Source organism: Thermobia domestica, chromosome 6 (genome assembly GCF_964235325.1).
Source record: "Thermobia domestica chromosome 6, izTheDome1.hap1.1, whole genome shotgun sequence".
Classification (NCBI taxonomy): domain Eukaryota; kingdom Metazoa; phylum Arthropoda; class Insecta; order Zygentoma; family Lepismatidae; genus Thermobia; species Thermobia domestica.
Window position 1 is genome coordinate 156,175,385 of NC_137459.1, and position 17,310 is coordinate 156,192,694.

Sequence of the window (17,310 nt, forward strand, 5' to 3'; positions counted from 1 at the left end):
TATGATCTTATCTGATTCTTTGAGTGCCGGTGACTGACTGTCGTTCAGTGACATCGTTCATGCTCCATTGCTCCATTCCGAGAAATTCACTTACAGGAAAGAAACGTTTGTTTCCGAAAAATAATATACATATATTGTAGTTACTCATCCGAAATGTAACGCGAAAAAAGTAACGCAAACTAGATACGTTACTTAAAAATTTGTAACGCGTTACCGTTACAGTTACTTTGGAAAAAATGTAACGCGTTACTAGGAAACGTTACTTAAAAAGTAACGCGTTACAAGTAACGCGTTCCTTGCGTTACGTTACTTCCCAACACTGATTTTAACATTTGGATTGTAAATTTGGAGGTATCATGACTTCTTGTATCTACTGACCAAATTATATTTAGTTAATCCTCAGTATAATATGAATTTTATTTCTAATTTTTGTTTCTATCCTAGTCTGAAGGAAAACCTTCTTTGCGCACAGATTTTAAATCTACCATTGTGGCAACGTTGGGCAACAATCTGTGTTCAGAAAGACCAACAGAGATTTGTGCGCAATCCTGTTGCTCCCCCTTAAAATAACTCCTACGCTATTCTTCCACAATACTATTTTTTTTTTACTACTTACCAACTTTTCTTTGCCTCACTCCCTCTTCTCAGTGGCGTTCCATTTACGGTGACCCTCTTCTTACTCTGGTACTACTATACAATCTTCTTCACCTCCTTGGCTACCCTGGTTGTCGCCGGAGTAGAATGACAGGCATCCATTTTCCATCTTTCTTAATTACTTCTGGAAATCCCGTTTTCCTTCGACACTGCTTCTAGTGGTTTATCTCTTCTGAGAGCCACTGCTCATATTGGCGGAGAATCACCTAACGTCTTTCACTATGGCCCTATTGTACACAAAAAATTCAAGGAGTATTTTTTTATACTTAAATCTTCCAATAAACAAACATAATCTATATATATAAAAGAGAACGTACAAATCCTTTGTTCCCTCATCACGCTAATACGGCTGAACCAATTTCTTTTATTTTTGGGGGGTTATTAGGATTTGGACCCTAGATGGTTTTTATCATATCACTTTAATTTTTAATTACCAGTGTCTTGAGATAATTGACCATTCAAGTGTCCATAACGTACAAATCCTTTGTTAGATCATCATAGGTAAAAATAAACGTATTTATATGCAACCCGCATGACCGTGTCACTCGGCGGGTTAACATAAATGACAGGCGCTATAATGTTAACATTTACTGCAATCACTTGAAAGCGAAAAAGTAAAAATTATCTAAGTAACAAAGTTTATTGCGTTCCGGGGTGACCGCAGCGAAGCGGGGCGGGTTAACATAAATGACAGGCGATATAATGTTAACATTTAATGCAATCTTCTATGGTTTTTATCATATCACTTGAAAGCGAAAAAGTAAAAATTATCTAAGTAACAACGTTTATTGCGTTCCGGGGTGACCGCAGCGAAGCGGGGTGAACGCTGCTAGTCTAGTATAAAACGCAAAACTACAAACCTCCAATTCCCTTATTCTTATACCTATCCCTCAACCACCATTGACCATCCTTCAAAAAGGCAGGACCAAGAACTGCGCAGTACTGCTACGACACGTTAATTCAAGCCTTACCACATATGCAGTAACCACCCATAGTGGAACCTGAAGACGCAGGATTTAGGATTTAGATTTCTGGGCTCTCGGCAGCTGTGGCCAATTAGCCCATCCCGTTTGAGGGATGACGCCCCTCGGCAAGCACACTATCCGGGGAAAGGAAAGGAAGTAAGCAGCTTGGGTTCTACTCCGGCATTCGCCTGGTGTGAATGAGGAAAACCTCATTCAGGGTGGCTGGCCTGTAAAAGCATTTTATACTTTTCCGACCGAGTGCCCCCACCGGGAATCTGAAGACGCAGCATGGTTACGCGTTGACACGTGATATCTGCGGTATCACACACCAGTGTGAACTCTATATAACACAATGTTACCTCAAATTGAGGAGATAAAAAAAAGTTACTATAGGTTTTCATTTTTTATTTTTTTATTGTCTCCAGATGCACTTGAAGAGACCTCTTTCTGCTTTCACATTCAAAAAGACTTTCTACATAAGTCTTCAGCAGCGGCCATGTACATTAACACACAGGCCCATTGGCCTTGAGCCTCATATCTTCTGCTGCCCAACCGTGGACCATGAACAACAGAGGGATGTCTCCACATCGCATTTGCCTGCAGCTTACCTACATGTTGGTATAAATAGCAGTCATTCAGGCCTTCAATATGCCAACCAGCATCGTGAAGCTCGTTCAATGCGAAATAATCGTGGTCCAAGAACACCTATTCAATTCTGATTGTCTTTTAGTGTGTGTATATGTAACATCAGACTGCGTCTCCTTACTTCATAGTGCGTACTATAATCTGTTTCACGTAAGCTAATAGGGAAAAGAAGAAGTTTTACCCCCACCACGCTGAAGTACAGCTGAATGTTAGTTTTCCGTCTTCCACCATCAGCCCCCGCACACGGATGTGTAGTGTATCTAAATATGTCTAAATAATAAATTACAACTTTCATAATAACACTACGTATTTTAAAACACTTAATTACTTTGCCTGTATTAGTGAGGTAAGTAACACGTGTCATTCTAATGAAAATTTTATTGAACAATTATATTGTTTATTTTCCCTCTTTTTGGCAGTCGGTCGGGATTGTGACATAATGTTGGAATGGCAGGATTGGTAATTGAATGGGTATTTACTTATTGATACAAGAATTTCATAATATAAAACCGAAAATGAAATCTTTATAAATTTTACGTCCTACGGTTATGCCGGCTAGGCTAAAGGACACGGTGATGAGAAATGAATGAAATGAAGGAAGTAGGAGGAAACGATAGAACGCCGAGAAGACCCATTCACACGGTGCAAAACTGAAAACCAAATACAATATGTATGGGTAAATTATCAGAGCGTTAAGATGATAATAATAGAACCTGAAATGCTTAAAAAAAAAAAAAAGTTTTGGTTTCCTCTCTTATTAACAGATGTTTTTACATTAAAAAGAACAAGAAGAAAAGAATCATATATTTACACACATACTGATAATAGTGTTCCAATAATAATTTTGTTTGATGAGCCTCACTTAAAGAGGGGAATATGACTTTATATTGTCTTAGAAATATTATCGGTCACCATTAATAGAAATAATCATTTGGAGTAATTAACTTGCAAGAGAGATACGGTTATGGCGTGGAGAATATAAAATCTTTGATTTTTACGTCCCACGGTTATGTCGGCTAAGCTAAAGGAGACGGTGATGATGAGAAGTGAAAGAAATGGTGCAATGAAGAAAGTGGGAGGAAACGGGAGGTCCCAGAGGAAACCCACTCACGCGGTGTTTGTAAACCACAAAGTTCACTTGGCACGAGCTGGGATCGAACCAAGGACCCCATGCATCACAGGTGAAGGCTCTACCAATTTTTTAAGTTAAGTGACTCACCGAACGTGTCTCAGCAACTTACTTGAACTGCTTATTACTAATTTTATTTGCTTTACTCGTTTAACTGGCTTTTTCAATATCCTAGAACGACAGGGACACGAATACAGAAACATCGAGGACAGTTAAAATCATAAAGGCTCTCCCACCGGGAATTGAACCCGGGACCGTACACCAAAGGCGCACGTGCTAGCTACTAGACCAGCGGGAAGGGCAGACCACTGAGCCACCGCAGCCCCAGGCGTGCAGGATAGTCTAATGTTGGAAAAAGAGTTGATTAATGTATAAGAAAAAAAGAGTGCGATAAATACGAGTTAGTTCAATTATAAAAATAACGATCGCTTTGGCTTAAAGAGCTCAAAGGCTCATAGTAGCAGAAGCAAACACTTCCATTAGATTTTAATCTGCGAAAAGTCAATGTACCATGTTTGTTATCAACCATCCTTCAAAGATCCTACTTTATATTGTCCGGAAGCCTTCTATTTCGCCCAGCGAATAGTCTCCTTTTCCTAGGCTTTTTGAATAGGACTTTGTGACTTAGTGCGTATTTCCCATACAAGCAACGTGTCATGCTTATCTTATACGTATTAACTTTATTATTTCTATAATACTCGGTGACCTGTACTTGTCGTGAAATAAAAGCTTATATAGCGTTTTAATTCACCTGAATGTATCTCTCTTTTGCTCCAAATATTTTTTACCAACAAATTATTTTCAAAAACCTGCAGTTTCCGTTCTTGTATTCGTGTTAGGAATCAACTTCCACATTCGTTCATTGAGCAGATTAAGCTCTTATTGATTTTAATGTCTCAATATTTGTTAAGACAAAAAAATATTCTACAGTAGGGTAAACTTTAGTACATAAATAATATGCAATACTTTTCTACAAAACAATAATTTAAAACATTAATTGTTTGTTATTCGGGTTTGATAGCTAAAAGGAACAGCAGTGCTTTCTCAAAATCAGGTGCAAGTGAATTGACGTACAAATTTAGAGTTTACACGATTCTCTCTAATAGAAAAGCTTCCCTCCCTGTGAAGGCCAATGAGTTGATTTCCCCTTCTGCACCAGTAAGTGGTGGGAGGTAGGTGAGTTTCCTATCAGGTTGCCTGGAACAGACCTTAGTGATTCGAGTGTGATTGGCCAACTTTGTTTTACTTCGAGCAACTAGCTCAGTGCACTGATCAGTGTGTGGTGTTTAGTGTAACTTTTTACCTCACCCCTCAAAGTGTGGACAGAGTGACTGCAATAAAAACAAAGTACAGAAACGATACACACTGGATGGTAGTAATCAGGAACTGATCCTCACTGCAATGAAATTATAAGGACTACAATGAAAATAATAAAAATACATATATTATGTAGATATATTAAAAATTTTTATTCCAACGTGAAAAGAAGATTCAAGCGTACACTATTATTTTGTACTTCCTTGAAATTGGTCAAGGAAATTGTCCTAGAATGAAAATTATATATATATAAGATTTGGTGATGGCTATCTTAATGACGACAAAATGAATTTTAAACTATTTAGGTAAATAGATTAAATATGTATATAGTCAATTAGTTTTCAGGCAGAAGCCTGAAGATGGTCACGTACTCACTTGAGTCATTAAATAAATAAATAAATAAATAAATAAAGGATTGTAGAGAACCTCAGAGTATAAATTGGTGTAAACTGTTTAACATAAAAACGTCCATTAGAAACCAGGGAGGCATTGGAATTCGGATTCTGGCTTGGACAGCGAACGAGGACATAAGTGGAAACGACAAAGTTGGTGGTGTCGTAAGACAACTTTCCTTTTACATGTAACTTGTATTTTCTTTTTATGTATACTAAAGACTGTCGTTACTGAATTCAACGCTAAACGTTTGGTCTCCCACCTCATTGGACAGAAAGCTGATTTTTTTTTATTTGCTCTCTCTCTCTCTAACATTATTTGTTTCATAAACTGAATTCTGTAATATTGTGTAATTAAAGCTGTATGTTTTATGAGAAAGAAAATAAAAATATGCTCTTTACTTTAAATTTCAGCCAACACCTTTATGAATTAAGGACAGGCAGAGATACTTGAATTAGTACATACAAAAAGGGTTACGGTCACCAAAAAGGCAAAATTGAATTAATACCGGATTTTTTTTCTGTTGGGTTCACCTATGTTTCTATGCATAAACAGCTTCAGTTTCGTTGGTCTAACATTTTATAAACATATGTCAACTTCGATTATTCTAGGCAGCACGTGCTTGAGACAGTGACTGAAGCTCTTTCTGCATGAGAATTTTATTTGTTTTATATGTTAGTAGCAATAACATTTCGTCCCATTCGGTTGGTAGATCTGCAACGTTTGGAAACTGACAAAAAACCTCTTAACACAGTTTTGTGTTAAAAAACGAGCAAAACTTAATAAAAGTACAAGCATACAGGGCTTCGTCTATAATTTATATGCAGTACATTCAGTGAACAGCGGAAACCATTTTTTTCTTTAACCATTGCAATGAGCATAAAAATGATTTTCCTATACGGCATTCAATTAATGTAATTGTTATCTACACGAAAAAAAAGGGTCATTTGATTTTATAGTTTCAAAACTGCGATGTTTTTCTTATTTTTCTCAAAACTAAGTTTGACTGAAACCCTTTTTGCATTAACTGATTCACTTGTCTCCTCTATATTTTTGGCTCCCTCGATTATTAATATTCAAAGTCACGGTTAACTTATTACTTTTCCCCATTATTTAAATAAAGTGTTCTGCGGGAAGTATGTAATACATTTTTTTTTTCTTTTAGTGGATGCTTGTTCGTAAGTTTTTAGCTTTCTTTTTTCTTTCTTTACGAAATGGTAAAAGACTAGAAACCACTGAATTATTAGCGCCAGGAAGCCATATTTTTAAATAGTATATTGAATCTTACAGTACAAATTTACACTAGAGAAATAAAGTTATCTCACTTCCAAAATACACTGTTGGAAGCGCATTTAAGAACACTCAGAATATAATCCTAGCCGAACGAAATTCGCCCCACAGAATGTATGTGCGTACAGGGCATGCTGCTTGCTAGTAGTTGAAGGTCGTCGAACAACATGATTGTAGTTGTGTGTGGATTACACGGTTATGTGCCTGCAACGACAGAGTGACACATATAGTCCAACTAACAGTAAGTGACTTGGAGATTGGCCATAGAGTGGGACTGCGAGAGGCATAGTGTTCATTACGAAATTGTGAAGTGGCAATGCTCCATTGATGGTGTACACGATAGACGGCAGATGTGTGCGCATTGTCCTCCCTAATCACCGGGAACAATCTTCGGGCTGCTGTAACTCATAGGACTGAGATCGCCAATGCATTTAAGAACCACCCTGTCCTCCATGTGAGCGTACGAATATTACATAATCAATTGGAAACAGATGTACGCGCACGACTACCAGACGCTCATTATCAAGCATGCTTTCGGTGCGCCGGGAAAGAGTGCAGTGTTAAGACAAATAGGGGCGGTAGTATTCAGCAACAAAAGCAGTTTCTGTCTGGCACAGTGGAGGAAGCTTGTGTGTCCACAGATGTAGAGATAAGGGGGAAGGGGGCACTCGGTACACAAGATACTTGTATTCTAATATGAAGCGAAGTAAGCTACACATCTCGCAGAGAACATAAATAGTAAATCTATATGGTGACATTAGCCCTGTTCTCCGACCTTGTCTAGACTTAGCAAGACCCCATACTCCAGCAGGATAACATGCAGCTACATACCACCAGGAGAACCCAACGTACTCTATTCGGTACCCGCCTTCTATCCTGGCTTACTGGATCTTGCTGAAATGGCGCCTCCTCGTTACCAGGACCCAGGCTAGCATACTCCAAACATACATTCTGAACCTACCATTATCTTCTTGTGTACCAACTATGGGCCAGGTCAGTGAATTACTACCGAGTATTTTTAAATATGCTTCCACCAGTAAATACACAAACAAATGCATAATTACAAATATTCGCAGTTGTTTTAAACATCATACAAACACGTCAATGACAGAAGACACTATTAAGAAACAAGTCATAGAACATTTCCTCTTGGTAGAAACAACCAAATCCAAACGGTGAACTAACCAGGACTCGGACCCTAATCTGCTGCCTGGCTGTTGTTGTTCTGTACTATCTCATCATTAGTTTGTGCCAAGTAGTCATCAACCTTATAAAATAATTTACATGACAGGCGAAAGTCTCTTTAACTAAAATAGCACTATTGTTACATTACTTCTACAAATCGCTAAAAGACACTGGTGAACAGAGGTTTGAAGTACAAGGCAGAAAAAAGGTAATCCCGTTAGTAGCAACCGTCCGACAAGCAGGAGATACGGGTTCAAATTTCAATCAGTTCAGTAACCATTACTCGATAATTAGCACATATTTTAAGATAATTTGTAGCTCAAGTGTCCAAGCACACACATTCAAATCAATGCCTATACCTTGTTTGGGTACAAATGTCCAAGTGTAACAACATTTAACAAAGAATACAAACACTACTTTGTGTTTATGTGTTTATTAATTTTGTGTTTTTAATTTCCATATACATCTATATACAGTCTTGGAAAGTTACGTAACGGAGGTAACTCGTTACTTTTTAACAGTTACTTTTCAAGTCACGTTTTCTAGTAACGCGTTACAAATTTTAAGTAATGTACCTAGTTTGCGTTACATTCCGGATGAGTAACTACAATATATATATATATATATATATATATAGATAGATAGATAGATATATTCGGAAACAAATGTTTCTTTCCTATAAGTAAATTTTTCGGAATGGAGCATGAACTATGTCAGTGGCCGACAGTCAGTCACGGACACACAGAGAAACAGTGTCAGTCACACTTGATGTTTTTGGAAGGTGAGTATAGCCTCAGGGAAAACACGTGTACTGATTTCAAGCACCTGGAAGATTTTGACAGCTCCAAATCAATACATTCAGTGAATGAACTGCGAGTGCAATGGTAATGTAGTTTAATTTGGTTCTTGTTCTTACAAACATGGAGAACGAAAATTATTTACCGTTCGAACATTTGAAACAATACTTTTCCCAAGGATCTTATAAAATAGAGGATCTGCCCTTACAACAAAATTTTGAAGCCATACGTCACAGTTTCACCACCCCTACTCTGCCCACTCCGCCCAATAGGATCGCAATGTTTTGAGCCAACAATCATGGCGGGAACGAAAGTAGCGAATCAGACGATGGCAGAAACGAGAGTAGCCAATCAGACGTGCCGATGCTCGGTTGTTTTTTGGCTTCATCGATTTAATAGGATGAAGATACATATGGGCAGATCCTCTATTTATAACATCCTTGACTTTTGCTTACAAGCTGAGGATGATGGTGGACAGAATTTAAAAGTGTCCCAGCGGGAAATATTTATCAACAGCCAGGAGTTCATCTGCAAATTTAATAAAAGATTAAATATATTTTTTTTAATAGTTAAATTACTAGTGTAGACCGAAACAGCACGCGTGCCCTTAAAAATATTATATTAATGCTTTCAGTACGCATGAAAGGATATAGCAGCGTGATTATTATCAACCTACAGTTCTAAACATTTACGATGATTGGGGAGAATCAGAATTACATTTCGAACCTATAAGTAACACGTTATTTTCAAAGTAGGGTAATAGTTACTTTTCTGGAGCAAGTAGCGCGTTACATTTTTACGAGTAACTTACCCAATATTTTTTATTTATTTATTTAACGATTCTGATGCATCTTCTTATAAGACATACATACTCACGGCAAGAGAGAAACACCTGTCTTCAGGTGTCAGTTTAACAGTTGTAGATAATAAAAGTAAATACAAGCCAGTAAATTTTGAAAAGGAATCAAATGTATTCCTTACTGATTAATGTGACTTATAGTATGTACGACTCATGCACTCCTCATCCGTATAATTTGCGCCCATGGAGGCCATCGCTTGCCGGCTGATTGGTCGTGACAGAATACTGTTAGTTTGAGAATCTTCCATGATTCTACGTGCGTAGTTTGCTGAAAGAAAAATAAGGACTTTGAAGTGTTCTGTCACGCGTTTTGTGTTATCTTTACTTTTTCATCATGTAACCGGCCACTTATATTTTTTTTATTGTACTTTAATAATTATCAAATATAAATAAATAAATAAAATGCTATACAAAATTTCAGGTCATAAAATCTATTATATCATAAAATGTTAAAAATTATTACGTACTTTTGCTTGCAAATTGATTTTGTGGTTAAAACAGAACTTACATAATGAAGTTCCTCAGTATGTAAATCTTGCGTTTACAAATTGCATCCTCTAAACGAAATTCAGTCTTATATATAAACCCAATTTTTTGAGTCAATCTTTCAATCGCGTGGTTCTACGTCATAACCACAAACACTTTGGGTAACAACCTCAGCAAAAGTAATAGTATAAAACCTCAAAGTACTTTCAAATTATCATGTTGTGTTAGCAAATATTATATTATTAACTACCTCAATATTGCTTTAAAACTAAAATCACATCTTGTCTTCAAACTCCAAACAACATAGTCAATATTTGTTAAAGTTCAAAAAAGGCAGCTGATTAAACAACAAACCTCTCTGTAAATCTCGACAATAATAAATACTTGTGCTAAAATTGCGGTTTAAGTGCGCCAATTTATAACTTCAATAAAAACCGCAAGTATGTGCTTAAAAAAATTGTCAACTGCAAACTATGTCTCAACACATAAATCAATTCACAAACACCATATTATAGTTCATTTGCAAGCCTACTTGAAAATTTTAGAGGCGTCACTAAAAAGTTAGGTGGAGCCCGGCCCCCCATGCTCCCAGTGGATGCGGGCCTGGGGGTATCAGTTTCTTGTGAAACTGAATATTATCCGGAACAGTGGAATGTATCAGTTTATCATCTTCAACGAATCAGTCAGCAGCAAGATGAAATTCTCATGCACATGTGGCCAAATATTACCTGAAGACAAAAAGTTCGTATCATCCTTGCACATATTTGCTGATTTTTTAGCAAGTGCCTTGATATTCGAATCGGATGTAAGGCATCTTTTCAGGGAATTGACGATCTTTCCCTTACTCTCAAATATTCTGCATATGAACACACTTTTCCTTTGGTCTGTGCGCAAACCAGAGTTCTCCAAGCTCCAGTTTTTTGCGTCACACTAGTGAGACTCACAGTTTCTATGCGTGCTTTTTGCAAATCACTTCTCAACTCACAATAGAGTTACTACAGAATGGATAACACAAATAAACTCCTTGTAAAATTTCAGTGCTATTTGATATACCAGATAATCCACTTTCTCTTTTACATTGTGAATCCAAATTCAAGATGGCCGTTTTGAATACAGAAGCCATGTTCATATTCCCCAATATATAGCAGATCTTATCATATATCTACTACTAAACATTTGACCTTCATTTCTGTGGCCATTCTGTAATCCCTTAGTTTCCTGTGTTTTGAGCCCTACGGTCGACCATATTTCTTCCGGCTCTCATGCTTCTCCATGTCGCCCTCAGCCGCTATAAATTTGCATATTTACATAGTTTCACATCCTCTTTCATATCTTATACATGCCGTTCGGCAAGTCGAGTACCCCATTCAGACCCTTCCCTTGTCAGGTTCGATCATCACCTAGGTTGAAAACTTGATCGAAATCGGTCCAATGGTTCAAGAGTTATTAAGTTTTATTTATCTCACCTTCCATCCCCTCCCCTAAGTTTTATCGTCAAAGTGAAATGATAAAAAAACAACTCACGCCCCAACCTCATCTGCGTTAAAAATTTGATCGAGATTCATTGTTTGGTTCAAGACTTATTAACTTTTATTAATTTTTTTAACTCTTCTCTCTCCTACCCCTAAGTTCTATCGCCAAAGTGAATAGATAAATATTATCCCAGGCCCGAACGTCATCTATGTTGAAGATTTGATCGAGATCGATCGGGTGGTTCAAGAGTTAAGTTTTATTTGTTTTTATATTTCTCCCCTCCTCCCCGTCTCCCCTAAGTTCTATCGTCAAAGTTATATTATAAAAACCACCCCAGGTCCGAACCTCATCTTTGTGGAACATGTGATTAAGATCGGTTGGGTGGTTTAAGCGTGATGAAGTCACAAAGAGAGCCACTTTTATTTTTACTTTTTTACATATATCTCCCCCTCCCTCTCCCCTACGTTGTCCCGTTAAAGTGAAATGATGGAAATATCCCAGGCCCAAACCTTACATATGTTGAAAGTTTGATCGAGATCGGTTAGGTTGTTCAAGAGTTATTAAGTTTTATTCATTTTCATATACTTTCCCTCCTCTCTTCCCCCTCCCTTAATATCTACCATCAAAGTAAAATAATAAAGAACTTCGCAGGTTTGAACCACATCTACGTTAAAAATTTGATTGATATCGGTAGGGTGGTTTACTAGTTATTAACTCACGAACATAGTCGCTTTTATTTTTGTTTATATTAATTTTTGTATATCTCTCCCTCCTCTCCTTCCCCTACATTGCTCCCTCAAAGTAAAATGATAAAAAACATTCCAGGCACAAACATAATCGATGTTAAAAATTTGACCGAGATCGGTCTGGTGGTTCAAGTGCTATTGAGTTTTATTTATTATTTTATAATTTCCGTTCCTCCCCCTCCCCAAACTTCTACCGTCAAACTGAATAGATAAAAACACTCCCAGGCCAGAACCGCATCTACGTCAAAAATTTGAACGAGATCGGTGAGGCGGTTCAAGAGATTAAGAGTCACAAACATAGTAACTTTCAATTTTATAATATAGACTTTGGCTAGCTGAGTGCTCCGCCCCCACTCCCCCGCCCTTGCTCGGCCTACGGCCTCGCACCTCTTCAACCCACAATTCTACCGAGTTTCAAGTTTCTTTGCCTATTTCAACTATCTAAAAGGTAAGATTTTGTTTCCCAGGAAAACGCCCATTTAAGTAACACAGAAATTACTTCATATCCCTTTAGACCCTTTAAAAATTGAAAATATTCAATTTGACAATTTTCCTGTCGGTTAGTTCCGGAAAGCTACAATCATGCCAAATTTCAACTTTTCATATCAACCGGAAGTACTGATTTACTTTATGTCAGCTCATGTAGTTTTATATATAGTTAAGATAACGAACAGGAAGATTCTCTCAATTAGGGAAACTATATTGAAGTAATTCAGTTACTTTCTAAGCATGACACTAAATTGCCTTGTAATCTTCACAGCACGGGAGAGTTTAAAGGAACATCAAACAGGATTCAGAACGATATTATTAAATGTTTAGTGACGTAATTCTCGATAAAATTAAGTCAGAAATAAACAATACACTTTTTACAGCAATAATGTTGGACAAAACTACGGACTTTGCAAAGCAGACTTTCAATCGTCTTCGGTACGTGAAAAACGACAATATTCATGAAAGATTTGTTTGTTTTGCAGATGTTACTAGTGATTGCACTGCCATTGTTCTAAGTGAGCATGTTTTCCAAGCTCTCTCTCACTTTAATTGTAAGCAAAAGCTTGTAGCACTAGGCTATGATGGAGCTACCACATTTTGGACATTTGAACGGTTTATAATCTTTTGTTAAAAGGATGTATCCCAGAGCACTCTCCATACACTACTATGCGCACAGACTCAATCTCGTTGTTCCACAGTCTGTTAATCACACAAGAAATGTAAAATATTTTTTAGAACAATAAGTGGCATTCCAAATTTCTTTCACATTCATCGAAACGCTCTAACGTGCTTGCTGAATCAGAAGTAACTAAGCGATTTCCAACGGTTGCCAGTATAAGATGGAATTACAATTATAGAATTGTGTATGTGAATCATACACAGCTCTTACGGTGTTTTAAGGACATTGCAGAAGATTCAGATAATTGGGACACCGAAGCTTTGATGACTGTAAAAGGTTGTGTGTTATGATTGAAGGATTTCGATTTTGCATTTCTACTAAAAGTTTTCAGTCATATTTTTATGCGCACGGACATACTATTCAACATTCTTTAAAATAAAACCTTGGATGAGAAATATTGTATCGAAAAAGTACAAGAGACAGTTTCTCACCTTAGAAATGCAAGAAACGAATTTCAAGAGACTTATAGAAAAGTAGAATTAGATGATAACGGGAACCTTCTAATAAAACACGTAAAGTAGATGATTCAACAGATCCAAAAATTAAATATGTGCGTCTCTACAATGACATTATTGATACTGTAATTGGACAAATGGAGGTGAGATTTCAAGATCTCAGTGAGTTACAATTTCTTGAGTTTGGATTCAAAGAAATTTCAGTGCTTTAAATCTCGATCTCCTGATTGCTTGTTTTTGCCCCTTAAAGCAAGTTAGGGGAGTCTTTTAAATTTAATTTTAACAATTTACGGAGTGAATTAATATCGGTTTATAGACACTCAGATATTTCAAACAAAACTGTGACTGAAATTATCCATTTCTTGAAGAAAAAAAAAAGGGCTTGGTAGAAGAAGCGTTTACAGAAACATATAAATTGTGTTGTTTGCTGTCAACAATTCCAGTCAAGACCTCCACTGTACAGCGCACATCCTCTTCAAACCTAGTCCCCTATGAGAAAAGTCACAGCACGCCACTGGATGATATTCCTGTTAATCAATACCTAAGAGGATAGTAAACATAGTGGGCAGTTGGACAGTGGCCACAAGTTACTATTTGGTACCAAATTATTTACCATCCGCTTCGGTATTGATCAACAGCAATATGATCTCTTTATAGCTTATGGTTCTCAAGATATGGCTGGAAATCTATTGAAACCAGCCATTTTTTGGCCATTATCTCGGGAACGGTAAGAGTGCCACGAAAAATTCCATTACTTTCTCAGATAGTTTTAGATGCTCTATCGAATGGAGGGCTCAAAATTGAGAAAAAAAAATCGCAAACAACAGACAGACGGACAGACATAGAGAATTCAGTAGCGAACTTTTTAAGTTCGGTGAAAAGTTGGTTATCTTTAAATCACAAAAATGTCTTGCAATGTACCCCTATTAAGATTTCAAGTGCAAACCTTAAGCAAAACCACAATCATTTATACTTACTTCCCTTTTTCCTTCAACATATTCCTCAAGGGGCAGTTATCTTGATATACCCTTGTAACTTCTAAACTAATGGCCAAAAAAACGCTGAAATTTTGATCCTGCAAATATCGGCAGGGGGATATTGACATACTCTGTGATGCTACAAGGTTAAAAGTGTTGCCAAACCAACATAACGTTGCACTTTTTAAATGGCACACGTCACTTATTGCATATTTCAAATCTACATGTAAAAGGATAACATACAACAGCATACTTGTTATGCAGTGTTGCTAAGGACAATACAGTATCACAAGCATCGAAAAACAACGATAGTTTAGAGGGTTCTATAACAGTAGTAACGCAACTGAGAAGAATGGGCTAATGCACATGTAAAGTACCTTACCGTCGAAAATCATATGATGTATTTCAAACGAGTGGAAATAAAATTACAAAGAATTGAAAACTTGACATTTTTCAAGACTTCATTTCGGAAAAAATGTTTAGATAAGTATCACATCAAGTTGTGTACATGGATTTTAAGAGCAATAAAAATCATACTGCTATTTACGACAATTTGATATCTCAAACCAATCGGGAGATACAAAAATGGTAAAATTTGATATATTGCATAAAATGACATGTTTATGGGAACTTTTTAAAACAATTTTTATTTACTTTGCTTCTAGAATATTACAACAACACTGTTTGGTAGGTGTAACTACAATAAGTTCTCAATATTACATTTAAGCAGTGTTGCAAATTTTAACACTTATTACCTTAAGTCCAGAATGGTTTGATAAATCCAATTGCTGTAAATGGCATTGTGATTTCCACATCTATTGAAAACCATATAACAATACGAGGTACTTATTTAACCATTTTTCGAGAAAAAGTTTTGAAAAAAAAAAAAAAAAAAAAAAAACTAAATTTCAACCTCTTGTAACTTTGTATTTATTCGAACTCCGTCATATCATGATCATAGTATTCGACACTAAAGTACCTTGGATGTGCATTGGTCCGTCTATCTTACTTCCAGTATTACTGTTGCAGACTCCACGAGAATTTGGATACTTATGTTTTCCTTTTACATGTAGATTTGAAATATGCAATAACTTGACGTATTGCCATTCAAAAAATACAACCTTACGTTGGATTGGCACGCTGCTAACCTTGTGGTATCACAGAATGGCACCTTGTTGATATTTGCATGGTGTAAAATTCAGTTTTTTATTTATTAGTTTAAAAGTTACACGGGCGTATCAAGATAAATGATCCACCCTGTATATATACACACTTTTAATGCAACTACGTAACGTGGTGAAATCATATTTCACAACTCGCAATCTGGTGGAAAATTATACATACAATCCAAGTTCACGCTCTCATAATTAAAGACTACATACTAACCATACTTTAGGGCTTTGGAATAGAGTATAAGATCTCATATAATGTGAAAAACTTGGTTGTTAATCTTTAAACAACTGAAGAAAGAACTGAAGAAGTGTATGAAGAAGAAAGAAAGAAAAAAAAATCGAACACTAAAGTTTAAGAAGACAAATTAGTGGTCATTAGGGCATTTCAGGTGTGACCAACTGTCCTGGAACTGTTCCTAAAGACCCGAAAAAGATATTTGATAAGTTGTTCAACCCAAATCTTATTAAAAAAAAAAAAGTTTCTGACATGTGTTAATTGATAATCTAAAGCTACCGGGCCTCAGGATCCTTCATTCATTTGTATGATGTGGATTTTTCTAACCTGAGTGAGTACATTTTCTTTATATACATATTCAAGTTTGTAGTGCTGAGACCAAAAACAGATTTACAGCAGTGTTAAATGATGGTACTTATCGTAAATTTGGTTTAATATTTAGAGAGAGAGAGTTTTCTTGTGTCTGTTTACTTAGCATATGCGCCTTTGAGCCGGCTTTGACTCTCAACAGAGTTCATGTGCTCTAGATTTCATCACTCATATAGCCTAAAGAAACATCAAAGTACAGAGAATTTTGATATACAATGAATGTGGAAATTACAATAAACAAACACATACAAACGATTGTTTAAATGATATGATCAAATGACTACTTTCATAATATTAGTGTATTATGCCTGTTACTGTCGTAACTTTCAGCACCATTTTTTCTTATTAAGCTTAAATTTCTTGCATAACCATTGAACAAGTTGCGTTACTGCAAAAACATCATCTGAACAACCTTATATACCTGACTACATAAAAAACGTGGAAAGGAAAGGAAAAGCTGCAAGATTGTCCAGCTTTCAGATAACACATTATTCTCAACATTTTACAGGGAAACAACATCTACAATGGATATTTAACAACTTCGAATTTTATAACAAGAAAAACTGCTGAAGAAGTTTACAGCGATAACCTACATAATCTACTGTATAAAAGCGAATGTGAGTTTCTGTCTGGTAGAATCTACTGAACCAATTTGAAATGACACTTGGCATGATAATCAACCTTATCTACACCCAAGGGTCATATGATATTAAATTTATCAAAACAAATGTCGTAAGGGAAAAGCGGGGAGGTCTGATTTATGCGAAAAATTGAGTATCTCATGAACCCCTCAAGTTTGGAAAATGAAACTTGGTATAAAAATCCCTTATTGCAAATAAATTAACCAAAGTCCCAGAGTTTCTGAAAATCTCCATTTAAGGGAGGGGCATGTATTTATATAAAAATGTACGTATCATGTATGTATGTTACAGTATCAGAAATTTTTCGTGGCTAAGAGGTTAGCGCACGCACCTTTGGCGTCGAAGACCCGG

General features: G+C 36.4%; 1 long non-coding RNA gene across 1 annotated transcript in view; it reads right to left on the bottom strand.

Moving 5' to 3' along the window:
• Positions 1-17,310, bottom strand: part of LOC145688282 (uncharacterized) — a 62,136-nt gene that overhangs the window by 37,669 nt on the left and 7,157 nt on the right. Inside the window, exon 2 of the long non-coding RNA XR_014131867.1 lies at positions 617-881. This is a non-coding gene — a long non-coding RNA (uncharacterized LOC145688282). The remainder of the gene's footprint in view (positions 1-616; positions 882-17,310) is intronic.